We start from the raw sequence: 14,865 nt of genomic DNA, 5'->3' as shown, positions 1-14,865 counted from the left end.
AGAATGACAAGAACTGCTCAGGGCAAGGTCTGATATAATGCCCAGATTGGAAAGAAGTTAGCCATTACAGTGGTACCTCGCTTAACGAGTAACCCACTTAACGAGAATTTCGCTTAACAAGCAAAGCTTTCTGTAAATTTGTAACCCGCTTTACGAGAAAGCTTTGCTGTACGAGCAAAATCCTCACTGCACACACTTCCGGTTCTGTACATCCACCGCGCTCTGACCCGCACTTGCAGTTCACACAAACACACACATGTACGCACAAACACACACAAACACACACGCACGCACACACATACAGTATTATGCTCACCTTACCATCCGTTCCACCGCCGGTCTCATGGTTCTTGTAGTTCCCGGGTACATCGCGACGTCCTCGCGGCGAACTACAAGACCCAGGAGGCCTGCGATGGAACAGAAGGTAAGGTGAGCATATAATATAACATAATATGTGTACCTTTCGTTTCATCGCCGGCCTCCTGGGTCCTGTAGTTCGCCGCTCCACTCCAGGCTGTGTATCGACATCCATAGCAACGAGGCAGGAACTTCCTGTCACCGCTACTGACAGGCAGCGCACTGGCCAATCAGAGGCAAGCGGCTCTGCCTTTGACGTCAGCGCTCTGGCCAGGAAGTTCCTCCCTCGTCGTTATGGTAACGCGATACACAGCCCGGCCCCGTACCAGAGAACAGCAAGTTCCAGGAGACTGGCGATGGAACAGAAGGTAAGGTGAGCATATAATGTGTGCGTGTGCATGCGTGCTTGTGTGTTTGTGTGTGTTTGTGTGAGTTTGTGTGAGTTTGTGTGAGTTTGTGTGTGTTTGTACGTGTTTGTAGATGTGTGGAATGACAGAATACGGGACCAGGATGGGACATTTAACACGTTGTGGAACGAATCGTTTGCATTGCAATGAGTTCCTATGGGAAATCTTGCTTTGATAACGAGTAACTTGGTTAACAAGCACACTCCCAGAACGGATTGTTCTCGTTAAGCAAGGTTCCACTGTACATAAAATGTCTAGGTGCCCAGATTGGAAAAGTTAGCCATTACAAAAAATGTCTAGGTATTATAAAGAATGACAAGAACTGCTCAGGGCAAAGTCTGATATAATGCACAGATTGGAAAAGACTTTAGTAAAAAACCGTCAAAAAAACTAATGAAAGAAGTAACAAACAGTCAAAAATCTAATGAAAGAAGAAATCCTAAATGAAAAACAGGATATCTTTACTGGGAAAAACACAAAGAGACAGAAGTGTCATTTCTGACTATTAGTCTTTAGTAACAAACAGTCAAAAACATGAAAGAAGAAATGCAAAATAAACAACAGGATATCTTTGCTGGGAAAAAAAGGAATCAGAAGTGTCATTCCAGACTATTTGTTGCAGCACGGGAGGCTAGAATGGCATTTTAATGAAAAGGGCAACTGAGCCGGTTTCACATATCTGCTGCTGCCTGCTCTGTCCACCTACTTTTGGATGGCCCACCCCTGTGGTATTCTACACTCCGCCTGTTTGTCATTTAGGTATTCTATAGAATGGCTAGGAAATGTATGAACATCTGATGTATTTCATACTTTGACGACCCATTTCCGGCATTGTATACATTGACCAGGTATTCTATAGAATGCCTGTTTTTACACATTGCCGGTAACATATATATGTATATATATATATATATATATATATATATATATATTATTAAACCATTATTTGAAATTCAGATAACCCCTTTAAACTTATCAAATTTTCACTATTGCTTCTTTATCAATAAGATAGTCCTTTCTTCTGAGCATTAACAATAATTCCATTAATGTTATTGCTACATTTGAAGAGAAAACATTGTGTGGAGTATTTTGAATTTATTTTGCCATGATGGTAACCATTTCACCCGCTCTTATGATGGGAAAATCTCTTGGTTTTGACTGATAATTCAGTAATCTAAATCGAAAATGGTAATCGTGTTAATTTAGGCTAACACTTCAGAATATTTATTTAGAGCTATTTGCAATTTTTTTTATTTATACAATTGTTAATAGAAGTCACCTATACTGTACCTATAATGATGAGACTATGTCGAGTAAACTGCATACACTATCTTGCCCTTTCATACAGCTAGTATCAAAATCAAAGTATAATATTTTACAAAGTAATATTAGTTATTGCCACCAGATGGCTCTGCTGTAACAGAAAATAAGAGGAGGTGGTGGTAAAAAATTAGTCAGAATGTGACTGACGCCACATGTGATGGTTGGAGAGTCTGCTCAAACTGTGTGAGTAAGGTCACACTTGCGATTGACTCGCACGAGTGCAATGGGAGAAAATCTCGCATTGCACTCGAACCAATGTTAATCAATGAGGCAGCTCCCATCTGCTTTTTTTTCTCAGTGAAATCGGACTGAGGAAAAAATCGCAGCATGCTGTTATTTCTAGAGTTTCTCATGTGAGACTCTCCAATGCAAGTCTATGGGTGCGAGAAAAAAAAAGGATGTCACACGGACGGTACACGGACCATCCTAGTGACATCCGTTTTTATAAATACAATTCTATCATGTAGCACAGAACACTGTAAATGCTGCTGTACATGACTGTAAATGAGTAATAGCTGCTGAGGAAAAAAACGGCTCACAATCGGATTGAATACGGATTGCTCACAAACTACTATCATGAGAAAAATCACAGACTCGCATTGCAATTGCATTGCACACTGATCAACACTCGGACATAGCTCATCCTACTCTCAGGGATGAGAATCCGACCGATTTTTCAATCGCAAGTGTGACGCCGGCCTTAAGAAGAAGAAGGAGGATGAGGAGGAGAAATAGGAGGACTTAAAAACCCATGTATGTGCTTTAAGACCATACGAGGAGTTTGAGAGATGCACAGAGGCGACTTGATGTTTTGCAACATTCCAGTGTTCTGTATCACCTAGTGTCATCCGCTGCCATCTCTGATCGGAGCGCGCCATCACTGATAATCAGATCCTATATAATCAAGCTTACTGTGACCCTCCATGTGATTTGCCACAGCTGCTATAATTCCTAAGGCCTAAAACACACTTCCGCAAAAGAAACGTCCGTATGACATGGTCCGTTTTTCGGGTCCGTGTTCCGTATTTTTGGGGCGTTTCTCCGGTACGTATGGCATCCGTGCGATGGCGTATGCGAGCCGTGTGTACGTGTAAAATGTCCGTGTTTGTGTGTAAAATGCCCGTGTATGTGTACGTGGAATGTCCATGTGGAATGTCCGTTTGTGTGTTGCACAATGTCGTTGATACATGTCGGCTGACAGCAGACAGAGTTGCGCGATGAGAATAAACTCGGGTGAACTTCACCCGACTTCATTGTCATGCCGCGGCTCTGTCTGTGTGCCGCGTACTGATTAGCAGTCACCTGTGAAGGATTCACCAGTGACCGCTAATCCCCAGAGTGAGTGAAGTTAGCAGCCCTCTCTCATACTTACCGCTCCCCGATCACCAGTGCGGCAAGGAACAGCTGTGCAGAGAATACGCGGCAACAATTACTTTGAAAATGCCGGCCGCTCATTAATCAATCTCGTATTCCTTGCTTTCCCCACCCACCGGCGCCTATGATTGGTTGCAGTCAGACACTCCCCCCACGCTGAGTGACAGCTGTCTCACTGCACCCAATCACAGCAGCCGGTGGGCGTGTCTATTCTGTGCAGTAAAATAAATAAATAAATAATTAAAAAAAAACGGCGTGCAGTCCCCTCCAATTTTAATACCAGCCAGATAAAGCCATACGGCTGAAGGCTGGTATTCTCAGGATGGGGAGCCCCACGTTATGGAGAGCCCCCCAGCCTAACAATATCAGTAAGCAGCCGCCCAGAATTGCCGCATACATTAGATGTGACAGTTCTGGGACTGTACCCGAAAAAGCCCTCCATGTCCGGCGTACTCCAGGATGGTCCAGCGTTGCTTCCAGCTCTGCTGCATGAAGGTGACCGGAGCTGCAGAAGACACCGCGCTCCTGTCAGCTCCACGCAGCTAATGAAGGCAATAGCGCGATCAGCTGTATTCAGCGTTGGCCGCGAGTAACCTCAGTGACAGCTCAGCTGATTGCGCTATTGCCTTCATTAGCTGCGTGGAGGTGACAGGAGCGGTGGTGTCTGCTGCAGCTCCGGTCACCTCCATGCAGCAGAGCTGGAAGCGACGCTGGACCATCCTGGAGTACGCCGGACATGGAGGGCTTTTTGGGGCTGATTAAATTGGTGAACCAGGGAATGTGTTTGTGTTTGTTATTTCTAATAAAGGATTTTTCAGTTGTGTGTGTTTATTTACTGTAATTTACAGATTAATCATGGAAGGTATCTTGGTTAGACGCCTGACATGATTAATCTAGGATTTAGTGGCAGCTATGGGCTGCCAATACCTCCTTATTAACCCGATTTGCCAACGCACCAGGGCAAATCGGGAAGAGCCGGGTACAGTCCCAGAACTGTCGCATATAATGTATGCCGCAATTCTGGGCGGCTGCTGACTGATATTGTTAGGCTGGGGGGCTCCCCATAACGTGGGGCTTCCCATCCTGAGAATACCAGCCTTCAGACGTATGGCTTTATCTGGCTGGTATTAAAATGGGGGGGGGAACCGCACGCCGTTTTTTTTAATTATTTATTTATTTATTTTACTGCACAGTATAGACACGCCCACCGGCTGCTGTGATTGGTGCAGTGAGACAGCTGTCACTCAGCGTGGGGGGCGTGTCTGACTGCAACCAATCACAGGCGTCTGTGGGTGGGGAAAGCAGGGAATACGAGATTGATTAATGAGCGGCCGGCATAATCAAAGTAATTGTTGTCACGTATTCTCTGCACAGCTGTTCCTCGCCGGGCTGGTGATCGGGGAGCGGTATGAGCCGGGGGAAGAAAAAAAACGAGCGCCAATGTAAGTATGACTGAGAAGAGCAGAAAAAAAGGTAAGTATACTGAATTTAATTAAAAAAAAAATAAAAATAAGATCGCTAGTGTAAAAACGCACACGCACGAAACGTGCTGAACACGGACATACTCCGTGTGCGGTCCCTGCAGGCACGGACCCATAGACTAAAGCGGGTCCGTGCCTGCGTGCTGCCGGCCAAAAATGGACATGTTGTCCGTGTAGAAAAGCGCACACACGTACTTACCTCACGGACACACGTTCCGTGCGATTTTACGAGTGTGTGCCATCTACCATTGATTAACAAATTACACGGATGTGTGTTGCGGGTCTAAGGGGAAGCCCAGTACCCATTCTTTCCCATCCTGGATTTGGATGTTTATTTTTTTTTTTTATTACACCTGACTTTTTCTGCCTCTTGATAGCATATGTGGATGCATATGCCCCAAAACACTTTCACTAGATAACTTTAGATGAACAGCAGCCTTCACTGTAATTACAGATGTGAAAATATCCACAGCTGAAGTATAGACACTTGCCAGATGATATCACTGTTTTGAATATTGGATGCTGATAATTTTGGATATATTCTTATGCCTGCAGATTTCAGGGAAAGTATAGGAATATGTGCAGTTGTATTGCAATCAGCAGGTCTACGACATTACCGGCGTACTGCTAATCATCATCCTACAGGGTTATTATATGACACATCATGGGCCATTAGTACACAGTGCTGGAACTGGCAGTTTGTACATTTTTTTTATGTAAGATGTTACAGGAGGTTAATCCTTCATTTTAATATTTATTGGGGCAGAGGGATAATTCACAACATGCTATGACTCAGATTAGCATAATAAAGTAATTGTGCTGTTAATAAAATAGTCAATGCTTCCATTAAATTGCATGACTTGACTGGGCATGTATGCTATTCCTATGTATAAGGCCACGTTCACAAGTTCAGTATTTGGTGAGTATTTTACCTCAGTATTTGTAAGCCAAAATCAGAGGAAAAGTATAATAGAGACACCTGTATTACTTATTTTTATTATTTAGTATTATAGCACCATTTATTCCATGGCGCTTTACATGTGAAAGGGGTACTTCTGTATTTATTACCTACTCCTGGCTTTGGCTTACAAATGCTGAGGTAAAAAGCTTACCAAATAGTCAACGTGTGCACGTGGCCTTGGGGCAAGCATTACTTGTGTTTTCATAAGGCCACATGCACACGTTCAGTATTTGGTGAGTTTTTTACCTCAGTATCTGTAAGTCAAAACCAGAAGTGAAACAATCAGAGGGAAAAGTATAAGGCTATGTGCGCACTTTGCTTTTTTTACCTGCTTTTCCACTGCTTTTTCAACTGCAGCGTTTTCATGCCAAACTGCTTGAGTTATGCTTTTCAAGCAAAGTCAATGGGACATTGAGCTTTCTTGTGCGCACTTTGCTGTTCAAAATGCTGCGTTTAATTTGCATAAATTTGGGCAAAAACTCAGCGTTTAAAGAAGCAACATGTCAATTGTTTTTGCCATTTTGGCTGCGTTTCCCATCCACTCAATTTAATACAAAACTGTAGCGTTTCTAAAAGCATCAGAAAAGCACTAAAAACTCAAAGCACATAGGCTACTTTCTTTGCGTTTTACATGCATTTTTAAAGCCAAAATCATTGTCCTTTCTGCCAGAGGATGCTTTTTGAACTGCAACTACCTCGACGCAAAGTGTGCACATAGCCTTATAGAGACATGGGCACCACTTCTGCATTTATTTCCCACTCTTGGTTTTGGCTTACACATACTGAGGTAAAAAAAACTCACCAAACACTCAAAGTGTGCACATTGCCTTATAAAAACACAAGTGAAGACTTATCCATAGGCCATGTGCACACACAGTATTTGATGAGTTTTTTTTTAGCCTCAGTACAGTATCTGTATGGTCAAATGCACATTTTGAGTACTATATGACTTTTTTTTTTTACCTCAGGACTTGTAAGGCCACGTGCACACATTGAGTATTTGGTGAGTTTTTTACCTCAGTATTTGTAGTCAAAACCAGGAGTGTTTATCTACAGAAGTGATGCCGTGTGTCTATTATACTTTTCCTCTGATTGTTGCACTCCTGGTATGGGCTTACAAATACTGAGGTAAAAAACTCACCAAATACTCAATAATGTGCACATGGCATAAAAGTAAGTATTCCCTTATGTTTTTATAAGACCATGTGCACACGATCAGTATTTGGTGAGTTTTTTTATCTCAGTATTTGTAACCCAAACCCCAGAAGTGGGTAAAAATGCAGAAGTGGTGCTCATGTTTATATTATACTTTCCTATGTTTGTTCTACATCTGGTTTTGGCTTTCAAATACTGATGTAAAATACTGACCAAATACTTAAGTACACGTGATTTAAGGGTAAGTATTCATTTATGTTTTTTTATAATGCCACGTGCACACATTCAGTATTTGGTCAGTAATTTATCCCAGTATCTATAAACCAAAACCAGGAGTGGAACAATCAGAGGAAAGTATAAGGCTATGTCCGCACGTTGCTTTTTACCTGCTTTTTTGCTGCTTTTTCAACTGCAGCGTTTAATGGCACAATGGTTGTGTTCTGCTTTTCAAGCAAAGTCTATGGGAATTTGGGTTTCTTGTCCGCACTATGCAGTTCAAACTGCAGCCTTTTTGTTGCAGAACTTTGGTCAAAAACTCAATTGTTTTTGCAATTTGGGTTTTGCACGGCAAAGCTGAGTTTTTGACCAAAGTTCTGCAACAAAAAGGCTGCAGTTTGAACTGCATAGTGCGGACAAGAAACCCAAATTCCCATAGACTTTGCTTGAAAAGCAGAACACAACCATTTTGCCATTAAACGCTGCAGTTGAAAAAGCAGCAAAAAAGCAGGTAAAAAGCAGGTAAAAAGCAACGTGCGGACATAGCCTTATAGAAACACGAGCACCAGTTCTGTATTTTTACCCACTCCTCGTTTTGGCTTAAAAATGCTGAGGTAAAATACTGACCAATTACTGAACGTGTGCACATGGCCTTATAAAAAACACAAGGTAATACTTCCCTTAGACCACGTGCACACGTTCAGTATTTGGTGAGTTTTTTACCTCAGTATTTGTAGCCAAAACCAAGAGTGGAACAATCAGAGGAAAACTATAATAGAAACACGGCACCACTTCTATATTTTTCACCCACTCCTGGTTTTGGCTTACAAATACTGAGGTAAAAACCTCACCAACTACTCAATGTGTGCACATGCTGTCATGATGTATTTTACCTTCTCACTGTATTTGCTGTAATACTATGTCTTGGGATGTAAGTAACCATACCTTCCCCCCACCTCCTGTGTCTCTGGGCCCATAATGCAATTATCTCTTGTCCACACAGCCAGGGGAACTTCTCATTGTTTTGTAAGCAGTGGATAATGCCAACTACACAAACCTGTAGACATCTCGGAGCCAACCTTCTAGAATCTTCTAGTGGGCCCAACCATTGCATAGACCCCTACCCTTGAGGGGCGGGCCCACGAGCTCAGACAATTCCCTCCTGTTTCTAAATGCAGTTGGGAGCTGAGTTTTGAAGAGGAAGGGAGCGAGATCTGATTCTGCAGACAGATCTCGCCGTCCGGTGGATTGTGTGGGATTTCTGGGACTCTGAAGAGGACTATTTCGTCGTGATCTGGCACTTTGGATTATCGGGAGGTGCCCCCGAATCTGTTTTATTTGGACTTGTCGTGTGCTGTTCCTGTATTCCTGTTAGTAAACCTGTTGGATCATCCTCGGCCTGTTGTCTCTCTTTGCTCTGATGTACACCCCGTCACACATGCCCTAAGGGGAAACATGATAAGATTACAGACACCACTGATATTTAGAATCTCAGTGGAAATAGCAAGATCTCTTATCTGAAGTAGAGCAGAGTAGAAATATTCTTCGGAGCCTGGTTCAGTGGTCATATCGGTAATCCATGACCTTTGGACCAGTTCCCTGTAAACTTCATTCTCATAGCTGGCATCCTAGTCTTTTTTTCTGATTGGTAAGTTCAGAATGATGATATCCATGCATCATGCCACAACATAATGACATCTCAGGGTCTATAAATCAGAAGAGGTGGCGGGGATTTCAGCAGGTAGTATGCAGTTCGTTGTGTTCTGGCCCGCTGGCCACCGACTATGAGCAGGGTCTTCCAAATCTTTCTTCTGAATCTTATAACAAAATGTTAGAAAACTAAAAAAGATATTCTTTGATTGGTTTTTTTCTGAATTCCACCGACTTGAGTGATACTTTGATCAAACAAGAACTATAACTTCTTCAATATGGCTACCATGAAAATATATCTGTGCTCTTTGAATTTACACCTAACTAATTTACACCTACCTTTTCTAAAGGCCCAGTCACACACAACGACTTACCAGCGATCCCGAAAATGATGCGACCTGATAGGGATTGCTGGTAAGTCGCTGGGAGGTCGCAGGTGAGATGTCACACAGTCAGATCTTACCAGCGATGCAGGAACAATACAGGTCGCAGTAGCGACCTGTATAACGATCTCAGCAGTCACTGTGACCCTGTCACACAGTGTCAAACACAGCGATGTGTCCTGCCCAGCAGGACATTGCCTTTGAAGAAAATGGCCTGGACCATTCTGCAATGACTAGAGATCTCACAGCAGGGGCCTGATCGCTGGTAGGTGTCACACATAACAAGATCGCTAACGGGATCGCTACTGCGTCACGGAAACCTCTGCCTCGGCTGCGATCTCGCTAGTGATCTCGTTATGTGTGATGGTACCTTAACTTGACCAAATGGACATGTTATCTCCATGGAGGGAGATAAATGACTATCACTTATCTCAGGGAATACAAAGGATTAGACTAGGACAGACATTAGGGGCCAGCCAGGTTGTCCCCATTGATTGATACATATCTTTAGCCAGTTTAACACTGAGGTACAACATTGCAAGAAAAAAAAAAGAATTATCACACAGATTGCAATGGTAAAGCTGGCAGTGATGAGCAAGATGAAATGAAACTAAATTCAGCAATTAAGTCTGCAGAATTCGATTTGCCTCCTGCATTTTAAGCTACAGGCTCTTATACAGCCTGACACGTGTTCTCTTTTTTTTTTTAAATTGCATTTCTATTTAATTTAGTACCAATTAGTATAATGGTGAGACAGATAGAATAAGCAAAAAATGAAACTGCCAAGAAGTACTTACCGTACATATATGTAAATATATACGCACGCACTCGGCAGCATGGTGGCTCAGTGATAAATGATATGTTCTCCCAACATTTACATGGGTATCCTCTGGTCTCTTACAAAACACATACCAATAGAGAATTTAGATTGTGAGCAGCAATGGCAGTGATGATCATATCTGTATAAGGCCCGTTTCACACGTCAGTGAAAAACACTGACGTTTTTCACTGGCGTGTAAAACACGCACATGTCCCTCCGTGTGCCGTGAATCACGGCACACGTGGGTTGTCTAAGTGCAATCCGGGCTCCGTTCTCCGTGGCCCGTGATTGCACTTAGAGATTAACTCACCTGTGCGCGCTCCCGCTCTCCATGGTGCTGATTGCTCCCGCGGTGTAGCATCCGACTGGCGCTGACCCCTGCAGCAGCTGCTTCCGGGTCGGCTGTGTCGTGCATAATGAATATGCGCGACAGTAATGAGCCGGCTCAGAAGCAGCCGGCAGAACGGGCTGCAGAGAGCGTCGCTGGAGCCGGGTGAGTTAAAATGCTTTTTATTTTAGAAGCACGTTTTTTTCTGGCACGTGTTTCATGGATCACACCATTGCGTGGTCCGTGGAACATCAGTGATGCCAGAAAAAAATGGACATGTCTCCGTGCGTCAATCACGCCCACGCGGGTACGCTGCACGGAGACACGTGCAGTGAAAAATGACTGATGTGTGAGCAGACCCATTCATTATAATGGGTCTGCGTATGTCAGTGATTCTGGTACGTTTAAAAAAAAGCACAAAGGTACCAGAATCACTGACGTGTGAAAGGGGCCTAAGTGAAGAAGCTAAACACATACATTTCCTGGTCCATGGGGAGATGAACTCACCATATTGAACAATGACTGGCAATATATGAATTGAACTGATGTGGATAGTCATTTGATTGCCAGGGAGGTTTAGACTGGGGAATGATTGAGAATAAATATTCTTACAAATATCTGCTTAGGCCCCTTTCACACATCCGTTTTTTGCCCTCAGTCACAATCTGTCGAAATGTGGAAAAAACGAATCCAGTGCTGGATCCGTTTTTTTCTCATTGACGTGTATTAGCAACGGATTGCGATGGATGTCCTCACATTACATCCGTCATACGATGGATCCGTCGACAAATGTGACGGAGACAACATCCATAGTAACGTTTTTTTTTTGTGCGTCGAGAAAACGGAGAGCGACAGATCCGTCGTTTGTTGTAATAGATGCCTATGGGAGCAGGATCCGTTGTCATCCCTCAAATGACGGATCCATCGTTGGATTCCGTTTTTTATAACCGAGCATACCCAGAAGTGTTGTAAAATCACTGCTGGTCAGGAAAAAATGGTACGACGGATCTGTATTTTTACAGGATCTGTCGCATCAGTTTTACCACAATCTGTGATGTGTCCGTCGCATCAGTCACAAAACGGATTGTGACTGATGTAAAAAAAAACTGATGTGTGAAAGAGGCCTTAGGCAATCACTGCCCAGTGCAAAAGTCACTTTATGTAAAGCCGGCTTCACACTTGCGATTAACTCGCACGAGTGCAATGCAAGAAATTCTCGCATTGCACTCAGATCAATGTTAATCAATGAGGCAGCTCCCATCTGTTATTTTTTTCTCAGTCCAAATCAGACTGAGAGAAAAATCGCAGCATGCTGTGTTTTGGTGAGTTTCTCGCGCGAGTCTCTACAATGCAACTCTATGGGAGCGGGTAAATAAACGGATGTCACATGGACGGCACACACACCATCCTAGTGACATCCGTTTTTCTAAGTACATTTATCGCATGTTTCAGAAAACACTGGAAATGAGTGAGGTCTCACAATGTCGGTCAATCTCTATCTCTGTCAGTCGGTCTCTCCCTCTCGGTCTCTATTCTCTCTCTGTCGGTTGGTCTGTCGGTCTCTCTCTCTCGGTCTCTCTCTCTCTCTGTCCATGTCGGTCTATTCCTTCCCCCCCCTCTCTCATACTCACTGATCCACGGTCACCGGCGCGGAGCTGCATTGCGTTCACACTGTGAAGGCTTCTCCTCTTTTGAAAAAGCTGTCCGCTCATTATTCCATCACGTATTCACTGCTTTCCCCGCCCTCCGGCGCCTATGATTGGTTGCACTCAGATACGCCCCCCAAAGAGTGACAGCTGTCTCACTGCAACCAATCACAGCAGCCGGTGGGCGGGTCTATATCGTGCAGTAAATAAAATAAATAAATAATTTAAAAAAAAACGACGTGCGGTCCCCCCCAATTTTGATACCATCCAGGGTAAAGCCACACGTCTGAAGGCTGGTATTGTCAGGATGGGGAGCCCCACGTTATGGGGAGCCCCCCAGCCTAAAGATATCAGCCTGCAGCCGCCCGGAATTGCCGCATCCATTAGATGCGACAGTCCCGGGACTGTACCCGGCTCATCCTGAATTGCCCTGGTGCGGTGGCAATCGAGGTAATAAGGAGTTAATGGCAGCAGCCCATAGCTGCCACTAAGTCCTAGGTTAATCATGGCAGGCGTCTCCTCGAGATACCTTCCATGATTCACTTGTTAGTTAAAGAAAATAAACACGCACATCCAAAAAATCCTTAATTTGTAATAAATGACAAAAAAACAACAACCTCTTTCACCATTTTATTAAAGTCCACAAATACCCCTCCAGGTCCGACGTAATCCACAGAGGTCCCACGACACTTTCAGCTCTGCTACATCAGAAGCTGACAGAGAGCGGTCACAGACCACGACCACTCTGTGTGAGCTCCCCGCAGCGACTGAAGTGAGTCGCGCTATCAGCAATGACGTCACTCAGGTTACTCGCGGCCACAGATCTCAGGTGGAGGACTTCAGCTGTGGCCGCGGGTAACCTCAGTGACGGCACTGCTGATAGCAGAGATCACTTAAGTCACTCAGGGGATTTGCAGTCACCGGTGAGACCTTCACCGATGACCGAAAATCAGGCCATGACACACAGAGAGAGCCGCGGGATGACAATAAAGTCGGGTGAAGTTCAACCGACTTCATTCTGATCGTGCGGCTCTGTCTGTGTCTGCTGTCAGCGACCATTCAGCTCTGCTACATGGCTCTGTCTGCTATCAGCAGCATGTAGCAGAGCTGAATGGCAGATGACATAGCTGCTGAGAATAAAAACGGATCCCATATGGATCCCACACGGATTGCACATGGACTACAATCAATTGAAAAATCACAGAAACGCATTGCTGTTGCATTGCACACTGATCAACACTTGAACAGAGCTCATGCTACTTTCTAGCATGAGACTCGGTCCGATTATACACGCACAAGTGTGATTCCAGCCTAAAAGTGGCCAAAGCTGCAGACTTTGTTGGGTTTGAACAGTGAATCTAGTGTGTACCCCAGACTCCTAACTCTCCCCCACAACAAATTGCAGACTTATTCTTCCCTCTTCTTCACAGTAATATGCACACTTGTTCGAGCAGAGTATGCATTATTGTAGGGTCGGGTGAAATAGATATCAGCATCAATCGTTAGTTCAAAAGCTATAGTGGACAATTCTCTTACCCCTATCTTATTCTCAAATACATGTTTCTGCTTTGTGTCTACTGAAAAATTGTATTTTGCATCATCCATCTTCCCCTCGACTCAGATCATTTTCTTTGTCCCTGCTGCCGAAAAACATCCCCACAGCATGATGCTGCCACCACCATGTTTTCCTGTGGTGATGGTGTTTTTTGGGTGATGAGCGGTGATGGTTTGGCGCCAGACATAGCGTTTACCTTAAATGTTTGCCTCATCTGACCACAGCATCTTTCTCCATACATTCAGGCAGTCTCCCACTTGTCTTTTGGCAAACTCAAAACGAGCCTTCCAAATTTTGGCTGTAAGGGCATGTGCGCACGTTGCGTCGTGTCACTGCAGAAAATTCTGCAATGATTTGACAGCTCATTTGCGCTTCAAATCGCTGCAAAAACACTGCATAATGGATGCAGTGTTTCTGCAGAAAAAATGCCGATTTCATGCGCTCGGTGTGCTGCCTCTCCCATAGACACAGTGGGAGCTGCATCCAAAGCGCATGAAAGAAGTGACATGCTGCATTTTTGAACACAGCGATTGGATCAAAATTTCAGCATCAAAATCGCTGCGCTCTCACACGCAACGTGCACAAGGATTATGCACAATCTTCATAGATTGTGCTGGGGACGCAGGACACATGAATTTACGCTGCAGTGCTAGATGCAGCGTAAATGCATGCAATACCCACACGTGCACACATGCCCTAAGTACATTTTCTAGCCATTCTTCCATGAAGGCCTGCTATATAGAATTTGTGTCTTTTTGTGGTCCTATGGACAGATACTCTAGTCTCTTGGGAACTCTGCAGCTCCTTCAGAGTTACCTTTGGTTTCTGAGCTGCCTCTCTAGTTAATGACCTCCTTACCTGGATTGAAAGTTTTGATGGGTGGCCCCTCTTGGCAGGATTGTAGTGGTACTATGTTCTCTCCATTTGATGATAAAGAATTTGTTGTGGATCATCAGAGACTGGAATATTTTTTGCTCACTTCACTTCCCCAACTTAGACTATTTAGTACTGATGCCTAAGGGGTACTTCTCACATAGCGAGATCACTGCTGAGTCACAGTTTTTGTGACATACCAGTGACCTCATCAGCGATCTCGCTGTGTGTGACACTAAGCAGCGACCTGGCCCCTGCTGTGAAATCGCTGATCGTTACACACAGTGCTGGTTCCTTTTTTGCTTGTTGCTCTCCCGCTGTGAAGCACACATCGCT

The 14,865-nt window shown here is 44.1% G+C and overlaps 1 protein-coding gene across 1 annotated transcript in view; it reads right to left on the bottom strand.

Annotated features, from left to right (window-relative positions):
- The window catches only part of BMPER (BMP binding endothelial regulator), a 492,868-nt gene that overhangs the window by 459,187 nt on the left and 18,816 nt on the right, over positions 1-14,865 (bottom strand). The gene's annotated exons all lie outside the window — the stretch shown is intronic.

The sequence above is a fragment of the Anomaloglossus baeobatrachus genome, chromosome 6 (assembly GCF_048569485.1).
Source record: "Anomaloglossus baeobatrachus isolate aAnoBae1 chromosome 6, aAnoBae1.hap1, whole genome shotgun sequence".
Lineage (NCBI taxonomy): Eukaryota > Metazoa > Chordata > Amphibia > Anura > Aromobatidae > Anomaloglossus > Anomaloglossus baeobatrachus.
Note: the sequence above shows the minus strand (reverse complement) of the source record. Positions and strands in the feature narration are given on the sequence as shown.